This window comes from Apteryx mantelli, chromosome 5 (genome assembly GCF_036417845.1).
Source record: "Apteryx mantelli isolate bAptMan1 chromosome 5, bAptMan1.hap1, whole genome shotgun sequence".
NCBI classification, from domain to species: domain Eukaryota; kingdom Metazoa; phylum Chordata; class Aves; order Apterygiformes; family Apterygidae; genus Apteryx; species Apteryx mantelli.
The window spans coordinates 78,152,089-78,165,327 of record NC_089982.1 but is presented as its reverse complement, the minus strand read 5'-3'; positions in this window follow the sequence as shown (position 1 = coordinate 78,165,327).

Here is a 13,239-nt window from a genome sequence, read left to right as displayed (position 1 = left end):
TTTGACACCCTAACAAATTTCACGGGGAAGGAAAATCACTCTCTGCCCAACTCTGCACATGCTTTGGGGCCAGACATTGTTTTGCATTGAAGGCTGTAATATGTACACTTAAAACAACAGCTACCCAAAGCCCTGTTGCGCAACTGACTGTTTAACCCAAACAGTAGCATTAACAGTAAACAAGTCAAAGCTACAGTAGCTGCTCCAGTCCCCAGCAATAACAGCTTCTTGCATACGGACAGCAAGGTTGAATGCAAGAGTCCCCACTGGGCATTGTTTACCTGCACTGGGGGTCCGGATCTGCTTCTGTTTTTGCGAACCTGAGCCAGCACGAGCTCCATCCGGCTGCCCATGCAGGGGCTCTTAGCACCGTTTGGGATGCTCTGTGGTCACCCACACGGGGCTGGTGGATGTGACAGGGACGCAGGGCAGGTTCCTGCCCTTGCAGAGCAGCTAGAAGCCAGGCTGGCCATGAAATGGCATCACCCACCTCTGGTGAGGCAACCGCACTGTCCCCATCTGTTCATGGAGGTGCTGCGCCGTACGGACACAGTCCTCTCTCACTCCCCTGATTGATAATATTCAATTAGAGAAGACTTTCCTCTGTGAAAGAGGAGGTCCCCACCAGGAGCCCTGTGTCCAGCCCTGAGGAGGATGCCAGGACCAGGAGCTATAGTTTGATGGCAGCAGTAAGTTCTGTGGTGCACAACTTTTTGGGTGTGTTTATTTCTATAGCTACTGGACACAATGTACCAAAGGCCCAAAGAGGTCAGCTTTGTGCGTTTAAACTTGCCTTACCCCCTCCAAGTGGATTTCTGGTCTGAAGCGTGGCTCACAGCGCTCCTGGTGAAGCAGGAAGCTAGCTGGTTTCTTCTTGTCATTTGCTTCATTTTTTTTTTAAATCAGGCCTGGTGGATCTTCATCAGGGATTTCCTCTGGTAGAAAAACTAAGCATTATCCTGGGCGTCACTGAGCATTTTTTCAGACTATACCCCAGGTCTGGGCACAAAATAACCAGGGTCCCTGATCCTTTGAATAGGTCCCTTTCTGTAGGGCCAAAGACTTTTTTAAAAGGAATTCACTGGCACTGGTTTGCCTCTCACATGGGTGACTTGCTTAGGGTCATTTTTGATCTGATCGGCTGTAAGTGAGAGACAAGTCAGGGCTGTTCTGTTTAGTCTTACTCATCTGCATCTCACTATCTCACTTCTTTCCTGGTCAGACCAGCTGTTCCTCTGCAATCAGTCACACCAAGATAGCAAAACCATCTAAACATGCTGTTCTCAGTGTGTCCCTCCAGACTAAAAACAACCTCACGTCTTCCACAAGTCACCGAGAGGCCCATGTGTGGGACGCGGACCGCCCTTTGGGGGCTCTGAGACAAGCAGGGGATTGTCGGAAGCAGAGGAGGGAGATTTTGCAAAACTTTCCCTCAGTACTGATGACCCAGGGAGGCTTCAGCGCAGACCCAGCCATAGGGAAATCAAACATCACCACCAGACGGATGTGCTGTCTGGTGCTGTCTCCCCTTTCCCCTCTGCCCTTCTCTAGTCCTCTTTCCAAGAAGGTGGAGAACGTCTGGGCCAGGAGGCCTCCTGTGACAGCACACCAAAGTCACACCAAGCTCCCATCTACTCAGAAAACCTCAGATCAAAAAGGAGCCACTTGCGGGGCTGTGTTTTTTTAAGTTACATGCAAGCTGCTGTTCACATGCTGCATGTTACAAGGAAGACCCCAAACAGAAACCTGTGGAAAAAACCCAAGTAGGGAAGAATTCCATCTTCTCCCTATATATATATGTATAATTTTTTTTCTGCAGTAGGAAGGTAAGCTTCCTCCTGCTCTAGCAAGGAGGAGTCAGGGTGATGGTGCATGAAATGTGCACAGCACATTCCCCCAGCAGGATGAACAGCCCAAGGTACCTCACTCCAGGAGTGTTACGTGTCCTTTTGCACTGAGTAAGGGCAGATTCTGCTCAACTTCATACCTGCTCAGAGCACCGAAAGCAACTAAAAGCACAAGGAAGCTCAGAGCAAAAAAGAGCAGGTTGTTTCCCCTCCCTGGAGGCTTCCGGAGGAGAGCTGGGCGGTGGCAACACCTGGGGACTCCAAGGGAAGAAACATGCTGCAAGTCACCAAGACTGCACCGAAGGGAGCAATATGGCACTTAATCTCTGCTGAGAAGGTTTTGCAGAAGGGCTGTGCTGGCTGATCTTCCTAGCGGTGATGCATCCATAAGCAGTGCCAACAAAAGGCCATATAACATTTAGAGCTGCATCTACCTTGATGATTTTGCCAGAACAACTGAAGCGATTAGGAGAGGGCTTTTTTGCTCTCATTCTTAAACTAGCCACACCAGCAAAACTTTATGCTGTAAATTAAGTCCAAATAGCTGAAAGAAAAAGCATGCAACTATAGTTGACGGAATTAGCCTTGTTTAGTCTACAAAAGAGGCTAAAAAGCTGCAAGATAAAAAGCCATAAGTCCTCCAACATGTAAAAGGTTGTTATAAAGTGGGAAGTGGTCAGTTGTCCCTCAGCTCCTGGAGGGAGGACAGGAAGTAATTGGAGTAATATGCAGCAAAGGCAACTTTGGTTAGACATTAGGAGTACCTAAAAGGAGATTTAAACACCAAACAATTAAATTGGAGATTAAATTACTGAAGGAAGCTGCAGATTCCCCATTGCTGGAGGTTTTTAAGGACAGATGAGACTAACTTTGATAAGAAATTGTCTGGGAATACTTGTTGCCTACTTGGTAAAGGAAGCCTAGATAACTTCTGACCCAATCTCAACCAGAGATTCTGTTTTAAGGGCTGAATACTGAGAAATAGATGGGCAAAACTAAAAGATAATGCTACTTCTGAGTAACCATTGCCTGCAGGAACAGGCCACTCTACAAAATGTAGCACCCCGACATTTTATTCTCTGCTCACTTCCCATCTCCTTTATTTTATTTATGTATGTATCGGTCACTCATTCTGCCATTTAGTCCTCTCCCCTTCCCCAAGCCTTGGGCATGCTTCCCCCAGGATCAGGGCTGTTACATGATATTTAGGAGGTATTTGTAACATATGCATCACTATGGCATCTCCTTTCACCTAAAAAAGCTGAAGTCAGGACCTGGTCCTGCTGGGATTTGAACCTGTGGTTCCTAAATGTTTGGGTGTAAGCCACTAAACTATGCTTTCCAGATTACACAATTCACTGAAACTTCAGGGCCAGACTGATTTATTGGTGCTGCCTGAAGTCTGCAGGCATGGCAGGGACCTTGTGCTAGTGAGCAAGGGCCAGCTGATCGTCCAAGGTGCTTCTGGTTGAAACAGGTGGATTAAATCCCTGCTCACCCCAGCAAAATAGATGCAAGTGTTGAGACTGTGTCAAGCCTGCATCTAATGACCTCCTAGTAGCCAAGTGCTGAACAAGCTGAAAAGGTCAATAGCATATCAGCCAGAACAGCTGGATCTAATAGAAAATGAGTCAAGATGATACATAGTTGGCATTATAGGAATAACAGATGTATCCTGGGTTGGTTGTAGCAGCATGCTGATGTACTGAAGCAACTGAGAGGAGACTCACATGACCACAGCTATCACTCTTCTCCTGTCCCCTGAAACTGAGATGACAAGCAGATGCTGATACATGGATTTTGTGATGACCAGTTTTCCGCAGATGGCAGATACAGGGCAGATCTCAAGGCAAAATGTGGTCTTGGTGAGGGGCATTTGTAATGAGCGATGCAGAGATGGAGCTGATTGCCAGACAGTGATATAATCTGTAGTTTTCATCAGCATTAGGTGTCTGCACTGGAATGTCCAGTCTCTGCCCGGTCAAACAGGCCCAGCAACGTCTCTGCTGCCATCCTGGATCAGACACGCCAAAAATCCAGATTTGCCAATTCATCTTCTCTGCTGCTGTTAAAGAGATGGCGATGTTTAGAGGTGAAGAAAGCAGCTGCTTAGCTCAGAGCATCTTTTATTGTCCAATTTAAAGGAACTACATTAGGGCAAGGTGAGGAAAACAGAACGGCTTGAAGGGAATGGGGATGTGAAGCAAATAAATCTTCCTACTAGAACCCAGAAAACCAAGATCCTGCTGTCCCCCGCCGGCAGTGTGACGTTGCAGCGGCAGCCGCTAGTTCCCAGAGCAAGTAAAAGGGATTAACTCACACATTTGAAAAGAAAAAGAAGGCCAAAATAGGAGTCTAAAATAAGAAGCAGAATCCCTCTGGTAAATCGCTGAGTTCGCTCCCTGCAGCGGAGAGCCAGTCACGTTGTGGGAAGTGAGCTATTTTCTGGAGATGGGCTGCAAATAGCACGGGGCGATCAGCATGTAGCACTACCTGCCGCCGCGCGGGCGGCGCGTGAGCCCACCGGACACAGCCCGCGCGCCACCGTCAGCGGCTCCGCCGTCGGGCTCCGAATTTGAGGGCAGGTTTTTCTGCCAGGGAACAGGTGCCCGGGGATAAATCTGCTGCTTCCTCTCCTGTTCACTGTCTGCTTGGAGAGAAGTGCTTTGTGCGAGCTGTTTCTGCTTGTTATCTCTTTGCATGGGGCCAGGCCCTGCTGCTTTCTGTGGCCTCTGCAATGCAAGCAGTAAGAAAAACGTGTGGATGGAAAGTCCGTGTTGGAAGTTGCAGTTCAGCGGATGCAAAGTCACCGTTGCATCAGGCAAACACCAGCCAGTTAGCGTGGGGGGCCCACAAGCTTTACAGCTAGATAGGGCGGCAGGGTCCCAGGCGCCGCGCACGATGCCGCTCCGCGCGGATCAGCCCACTCCAGCCTCCAAACGCTCTGGCAGCGATGAGCAACCGGTCATCTGGCAAAGCAATTACTGACAGCACAAAGTGCTGCTGCTAATGCAGAAATTGAATTTAGCAGCAGTCGGCAGCAGTTCCCTGGAGAACGCTGCAGGGTGGAGGGGTGACAGCAGCAAGGAGGGTTTTCTTACCAGCATTCAATCTTCGCTTGGACATGCCGAAATTAAATGCTAAGCCTTTGACTCAGATCTTCTGGTCTTCCCTTCTGCATTCAGCGCTGCTCGTGGGTTTTCCCTTATAAAACCTGTTTATCCAAGCCCTACAGAATACCTCCTCGGAAGGTGGACTCAAACCCTCGTCCAGGCTGATTTCTGCCTCACGTGGTCCTGCTGAGTAGCTTGGCTAATCTGTGAGTGTGTGGCAGCTGCTGGCTGCCACGTTAACAGATGTTTTGAGGAGCCAGAATTTGGAAACTTTTCTTAAAAACAGAAACCACCTGTAAATATGCAGGGAGGAGGGCACAGCTGTGGGCGACGCGCGGGGACGGCGTCCTGCCCCGGGCACAGCACAGCGTGTTGAGCTGAACGACCCACGGCAATTCCCAGGGGAATCCAGCCCACGCCGCAGGACTCAACCCGGATGACAAACCCTGCCCGCCTCCCCGTCCCTTTGATATGAAATGTGCCCAAATCAAGCCGCGCAAGCGAAAACAAACAGCAACAGAGCTTCTATTTCCGTTAACTGGGTCTCCGAAGTAGCACCAGCATCACAAGACAGAGGCGTTTTTGTCTTGAATTTGGAGCCGGCTCTGCCGCTTGCAGAGGGCACCAGGAGAAGGAGATGGGCACTGGGGCACTGCCGGATGTGGTGGCAGGCAGAAGAAACTATGCAATAATGCGGGAGACTGGGGCTAAGAAACTATGCTAAGGAGAAACCAGGATTTCTGAAGTAGCAGAAAGGAGTCAGAAAAGAAAATCCATCCCGTCTAATTCCCTGGCCATTGTTAAGCCCAGGAAATCATCAGCAAAAAATCAGATTTTTGTATTGCTAGCATTTTTTTTTTCCAGGAGCAGCAGGCTGGCACTGAGAGCGCTGCCTAGTAAATGAATAACCATTTCTTATAGGGGTATTTATAACAGAGGTGTGTGAAAAAGTGCCGGTTATTAGAACACTTTTGATGAGATCACATGAAGATGGTGAGTTCGAGCCTTGCGTCTGTCTCGAGCAGGCTAGCCGGAGGGAGGATCGGGCAGGAAAACCTGTGTGGGTTTCACAGCGAGGCTGCAGATTTTCCTTACCGCCTTTCTGTTTCCTGTGGGCTTGCAGGTAATGCGCAGTGCCTTGCCCTATGGATGGATATACTGCAATAGTCCTTAAACCAGAGCTTTTCAGGCACTTTAGTGTATTTTCCCCTGAGGATTCCTGAGATGCGGTTCCTTGTTGTATGGTCATACATGTCAGGGTATGGTGGCTTTAAGTCCTCACTTCAGTGAAATCAATTGCATTCAAGGCTTCTATTTTCCCAGCAGACACAGCAAGTTTGGGAAATGAAATCCCTGCAAATCTCCTCTGCACTTGAGCTGCAGCATTGCAAAGCCCAGGGAGGGCCATGAGCGGCCGAGCTGAGCCCACGCCAGGTCGCAGCGCCTTGGCATCATAGGGACGGCGCCCGCGCAGGGACTCTGCGGGGGAACCTGTATCTCCAAGCACCGAACAAGCAGCAGGCTCTGGGCACCGTGTCTGCAGGCGGCCAACCCCAGAAGTCAGGCAGAGCGTGGGAAAAGCAGCTGAGCGCCGTGCCAGGGCGGCCTCGCACGGGGCCCCGGGGTGCCGAGAGCTGCAGCACCGGCTGTGGCCTGCGCTCGAGGCAGCGCTGCCCACTGAATCAGGGCAAAAGGAGAAACTTTTCTATCTCGTAGCTCGCCTCCCGAACCTCCCCCTTCACGCACGAGCTCTTGTCCACCCGCCTGCACTTGCAGAGGGCAAGCGAAGCCCTAGGAAAGGCCTGCGCGCCCGAGGCGGTGACGGGGCCGCTGTGCAGTACTCAGCGGTGCCACTGGAGGTCTGTGTGCATTTGCTCCCCCCCCCCCGTCCCCTGCGCAGCGCTGCACAGCGCCCGATGAACCCTGCTTGGCCGCCCGTAACGCGGCAGGAGCCAGCGCGCCCGCCTCGCGGGGCCCCGGGAGGCCGCCCTCGCCACCGCCTACGCCAGCGCGGCCTGGGGCCAGCGAGGCCGCCCGCGGCGCCTGCCCGGGGAAAAGCCGCGGCGACACGGGCAACGGGGAGCAGGGGCACGGCTCGCCGGCTCTCCTCTGCCCCGGAGGCACCCCCGGCCGCTGAAATCGCGCCACAGGTGAGATCCCCACTGCCTGTCTACCGCAGAGCTGCTTGGCGTTCTCCAGGGTTAGCGTGAATTCATCCTTGGCCTAGAATAGCACGAATCTGGCAACCTTCAAGATGTGCAAACCTCCTTTTTTTCCCCTGGCTGGATGGGATAAGAGATGGGATGATGCTGTGATTCTTGCGACTGGGCTCATTTTCTCCAGGGTCACATTCCTGTGCTTTCTGAAGATGCCCACTGTAGCTCACGTGCTGCCGCTCCTGCCCGCGTCCCCCCGCCTCGTTGCCTGCTTGGCACCAGCGACACACGGACTCGGCTGTTGCCTCTGGAGGCAGCCAGCTCTCCTCTCGCTCGCCCCGGCTATGCGCTTAATCGAGCGCCTGCCCTTTCAAACACACTTGTGAGCTGCAGGATAATGGTATAAGTGCATGTTTGCCCAGCAATTTTCGTTCTAGGAGGATGCTCACCCACTTTCCCAACTCAACAAACAGACAGGCACAAAACAGCAGCTGTTTGACTTGAAAGCACCATTTCAGTGCTCGGCACTGGGAAAACAGGGCTCAACCGTCAGCCCAAGGGTAGCTCAGACCAGTGGAGTTTCACCATTATAAAAATGCCACTGGATCTTTTCACCACCACAGGTTGCTAAGACTTTGATTTGAAAGGAAGCGTGGCACCCCGGGATCACGGTGTCCGCCACCATCACGTTGTGGCACCGGTCACAGGGGAAAGTAAAATCCCTCCTTTTGATTTCCAGTGCTGGCAGTCTTTAGACTGTACATCCTCCTGGAGCAGGGCCTGTGTTGGTGGGAACTGCACAGTGCTGAGCAGGTCAACAGCATCTGCCACGTAACTCTGAGCGTCCTCTGTCCAGTCACGCACCCAGTGCTCACCTCAGCCCCCTCTCCTCCTCTGCAGCTCGAGTCCTGGGTGATACAAGCCGATGTCTGTGCTGGTTTCAAACGCGCTTGGCTGGGTGTTCTGCGTTTCCTGCTTCTCCACAGCACCCGTAGCGATAGCCCACACTCCTCTGTGCTCCAGCAAGGGCCCACGCTGCCTTTTGGGCCTGGCATCTCCTGGGGTTGCTCTTCCTGGGTGCTGCCACCAGCCTGTAGTATCTGACCAGCACTCAGATCCCACACTTTTCCACTTGGATATTTTAGGGATGAAAGCCTCACTTGGGACACACTCCGATGACCTTCCTTACCTATAACTGCATCATCCACAGTGCCCTGCTCAGGCAGGGAGCTCCAGATGACACCTATGAACTTCACCATGGGGGGAGACAGAAAGTAGAGATAACATAAGCGACCCTCGGACTCTAGCATCTCCTTTGCAGGGGGCCAATGGAAACCTTAATATTGCTTTCTATTAACTGAGCTCCAAAAACCTAATTGCCACATGACAGATCCGCAAAGCATGTCTTTCTTCAGATAGCTTTCAGCTTTGGTTGGGCAGAAGCTCCCCCAGATTCAGCCAGGCTGTGGGGTGCCAGGTGCTCTGGAGGGAGGCTGAGCTGGGAGCAAAGGCACTGCTGGGGCTCAGAGGGGCCGAGCGGCAGGATGGGGCCACGCGGCGGGATGAGGCCGAGCAGCACAATGCTTTCTTGGAGCACGAGGATGCCAGGCTGGGCTGGGAGAACAGAGACACAGTGATGAAGCTGGGAAAAGGATGCACTGAAAGCAAATGGGGGAGGCTCAGACCAGCCCCAGGAAATGGGGAATTGCTACAAGAGCGTCGCTCTTGCTCACGAGTGTTGCACCTCCTAAGAGTAAGGAGCTTCTCTAGGCTATTAAATACTGGGCCTTTTCAAGCGATGGTGGCAGAAAATGCACAGGGATTGGCTGAAAACGAGAACCCCACTGTTCTTGGCTTATGAAGAAGAAATGACCTGCACTTGCCTTATTTCCAGCAAAATCAGAGCAGGACACACAGAGAAAACCAAAGCGGGTTTCACAGCAGACTCCAGCGTTAAGCTGCTCCAGCTTTGTCTATCCTAGGAAAACTGGGAATACTCGTTCCCCAGTCAGATCTTAATGTGATTCATACGAATAATGATGAATGTGTGATCACATCCTGATCCAGTGGGCCTGTCCGCCCGGCAGGAGAGAAGCTGAGACCCTCATGCATCACACTCGTTGCAGAGCAAAAACTTTTTGCAGCTTTTCCTGCCTTATCACTATGGAGCTCGTTCTGGGATGAGGCAGCCCCCCTTGGCATGTTCATTAGCTGTATTTTGAGCATGGAGCCCTTCACCACACTCCCTTTTTTTTCCACTTTGGTTCATTTGACATCTATTTTCTCCTTTCCTTCTACAAAAATACACTTGTCTCTTCTCCCCACTGGGATTTTTCTGCCTGTCTGTCTGCCCATTCCCCTCCTTTTCCCTCCTACAAGTCCTTTACTCCGCACAAACCCTCCCTTGAATTCCTGCATAGCATTACTTTGGCATCTGCATGCAATGCTCTGTCTCCTACCCTAACGTAAATGAAGGTCTCTGGTAAAAGCTGGCAAAAATTTCCAAAAAGTTTTATCTGAGCTTGTAACGATAATATTAACTGGAAGGCAGACATCATATAGTCTCCCCAAGCCATTGCACTTTCTGTCGGGAAATACCATGCGTTAATTGAAGGTGTTTTAAATCTCTGCAGAACCTCTCCTTATTTGAAAGCGTTCCTCACTGTTGCATCCAGGTGCCCTAGATAAACCCTGGAATAATAGCTGGATAGATCTGAAACACAGGTCACATTCTAATGTTGCTGTGATCTAGAATGGAGTTTCTTCATCCTAAATGTTGCTATACATAAAATGTGCATGCATGTTCTGAAATTGCCTTTCAGAAGAAGATTAAAAACAGCTCTGAGAATCTATGCCATTTCAGAAGCCTTAGTATTTTATTCACGATCCAAAATATTCGTTCAGACAAAAAAGTTCCAGGGTGAGATTCAGCTTCAAGTACCTCCGGTGGAGGCTTCTTCATCCAGGCTGGTCATCCTGGACTCCGTTTACAGACAAAATCAACCACTTTCAGCATGTGATCATGGTCTATTTTAGAGGTCCCCTTTCGGATGAGGTGAATTGAGCTTCAAAAGTGCCTACTTTTCTCTGTTAACCAGGAATGGAGCGGAGAGCGGCGTGCTCGGGCGCAGAAGGCTACCTGGCAGGCGCCTGCGTTGGCTGGTGACTGCTACCTCTGCCCCACGGTTACAGATTCACCGAGCTTCACAAGCTGGAAATAACTTGGCGCGTCCAGTTTTTTAGTGACTTACTTACTACTTGCGCACCGAGCTGCGGCGAAGGCAGGGCTGGGAAGCAGGGAGCCGAGTGCAGCTCCTGCAAAGCGTGTGCAGGGTGCGGGGGCTGCTGCCGGTGCAGCGCGCACTGCAACAGCGGCTGCGGCGTCCCCCGGGCAAAGGGTTTGCGACTCCTTGGCCTCGGGGGTCTGTGCATCGGGAACCAGGCCAGGAACACGCTCTCAGCGGGAAATAAAAGTGTCCCGAAGAGAAACTGCTGCTGCAGAGCTGTTGCAGTCAGAGGGAGTGCAGCAGAGAGCAAATCTCAGGATGCTAATTAATCCCGCTTTAGGAAGGTATTTATTAGGCAAATGCATTCATATGCACATCTACAGGCAATAAAGAGGCTTTTCCTTTTTACTTTCTAACCAAGGGGCTTCTCCTGACAAGCGCACCGGAGCTGCGGGAGCGACCCCGCGGTGCTCCGGCCCACAAGGTGTGCGTACCCGCGGCTTGTAGAAAAAAACACTGAAATGACTGAATTTGAGGAGACCCTGAGGCCAGCGCAGCAGGTCAGGAAAGCTGGGGAAAAGATTTCCGTTTGAATTAAGAGCAAGGGCTTTATATCTTGATATGCTCCTTCGTCGCTTGCTGATAGAGATATTATAAAGGATACGGTCGAAAGCTGTTGCTGCCAGACAGCCTCATCAGGCTGAAAAGAGACATTCTGGAACCACTGCATTAATATAACCTGGGGCAATTTTTGCCGTCAACTAGTTAATTGCTGAAGTTGATTGATGTAGCCCCTGATGAGCAACGGATTGTGGCTCCTTGCAGCTTTTGCGGAGGAAAGACAGCGTCAGTGTACCAGGCGCTTGCGTGCCTGGGCCGGCAGGACCTCTGTCCTCATGCCCAACGGACGACTGAGCAATGGTCAAGAGACGCTTATACCTACCCTGGTGTTCACCCCTCCTTTAGTATAAATGTTCTTCAAGAGTAATTGTTCAATCCAATTGTTTGCATAAAATGCTTTGTTTGGATGAACATCATGCTTTAGTTTCGTTGCTTCAAGAGTTACAGCAAAATCTGGTTGGAAGAAAATATTTTGTTTTCACTCGTTTGAATCCCATGTTTGGATAAAATGCAAAATTTCAGAGCGAGAGTAGGGAGGGGAGGGGAAGGAATAACTCTGCTCTACATCGAATGGGTTCTTCTTAAGACAAGTAAATGGGAGTAATTCCCTAGTGCCAAAGATCGTTTCTGAAGTTTTGGGAAGGACGAATAATGGCGCTTCCGAGGGCTTATTGCTTGGTCATGTTAATCAAAAGCAAAGCCAGTCTAGAGCAGACCTGCCAAAGACAAAGCAAGTAATACTTTTCTGATTGAAATATTTGAAGTTCCTTGGACCTCAGACTCACAGAGTCGACCCTGGTTATTCCAGGGTTTTTTCCTGGCCACATGCACATCTATGCCAGCTCCCTCGTCACCCTGAACAGTGAGGGCTGCTGCGAACATTTGCATGAAATTCAAAACTTCTAAAATGTCCATCTTAATTAAATTTAGTTGTATCCACGAGGTTCAGCGGTAGGTCATGGCATCTGGGAGATTCCCCCTCCGGTCCTGGAGGAGCAGAAGTAAACCAAGAGAAAAATGCTTAGTGACTCGGGATGACAACTGTGCTCTTAAAGACTTAAAGCTCCTGGCAGAGCAGTTGGCTTGCCAAAAAACTGCTGTTAACAATATCCTTTTTATTCCAGGGGCCCAAATCGGCTGTCTGTGAACCTGACCGGCCTTTGCAATTGATCTCAGCGAGACCCTTCCTTGCCCCGGGCATTTGCCTCGGTCCATCAGGGCCGCCTGCTCTCGCGCCGTCCCTCCCCTCCTCGGCGCTGCTCGGCAGCACTGACGGAGCCTCCGCTTCCTCCCCGTTTCTAGAGGAATCCACAGACCCGCTTTTACAAGAAGAAGGACAAAGTTTATCATTAAGACCGTGACCGAGGACGCAGGAGATCTGGTTCAGCGCCTACGTCTTCCTCGAGTTACCACGCGATGGGGCAGAAATCACTTCGTCCCTCTGGGCAGTAATACCGCTTACGGGGGCTCAAACGTGGCACCGCGGCTAGTGTACAAGTGTTAAGTGCCTGCCTATAAATAACTCGGCTGTGAACATTTGGGCCCATAGGCTGCGACTGGAACTGGGAGCTCCTGCCGGCTCTTACATAACCCGAGCGGTAGTTTTTTAAAGGAATGGGCTGTTTTTATTAATGTGGTTATTTCATAAGGAAGTAACACATCTGACTAGAAAGTAGCAAGCAAAAATAAATGCCTGCTTAACCCAGGCGTGTGGGAACGAAACATTATTTTTAATTATTTCTTTAAAACAGCAACCTTTGGCCCGGAGCTTTTATAACCCAAAGGCAAACCCAGCTCTGGATTTCTTTTTTCCCGTCCGCAGCCTCGCTGCCTTGCCGCGGGAGAACCTGGGGCCGCAAGGAGACGCAGAGCTGCGTGCCATCCGCACGAAGGCGGCGAACGGGCTCCCGCTGCGGCGAGTGGCTCCGGCGGCTGGGCTGCGCCCCGCGCTCCCCCCTCGGGGCGACTCCGGCCTTCGGGAATCTCCGCTCTGGAGCCAGGAGAAGTTGCTCCTTTGGCAGATCGATCCCCCTAGCACCACCAGCCCTAGGTGGTACCACTTTTGAACATCCCCCGTTGGGACATCCTGGACTTCGAGCGCTTCGGGGGCGGCTCCGGCTGCAGTTGCAGGCAGGGCGGATGTTCAGGAGAAACGGGAACTCGGGGATGAGGGGACCTGGGGCTGCCGAAGCGGGGCCCTGCCTGCGCTGCCGCGGAGGCTGGCGGGGCACTGGGGGGAGGTGGCGCAGCCAGCGCAGGCGTTGCTCCTCCAACA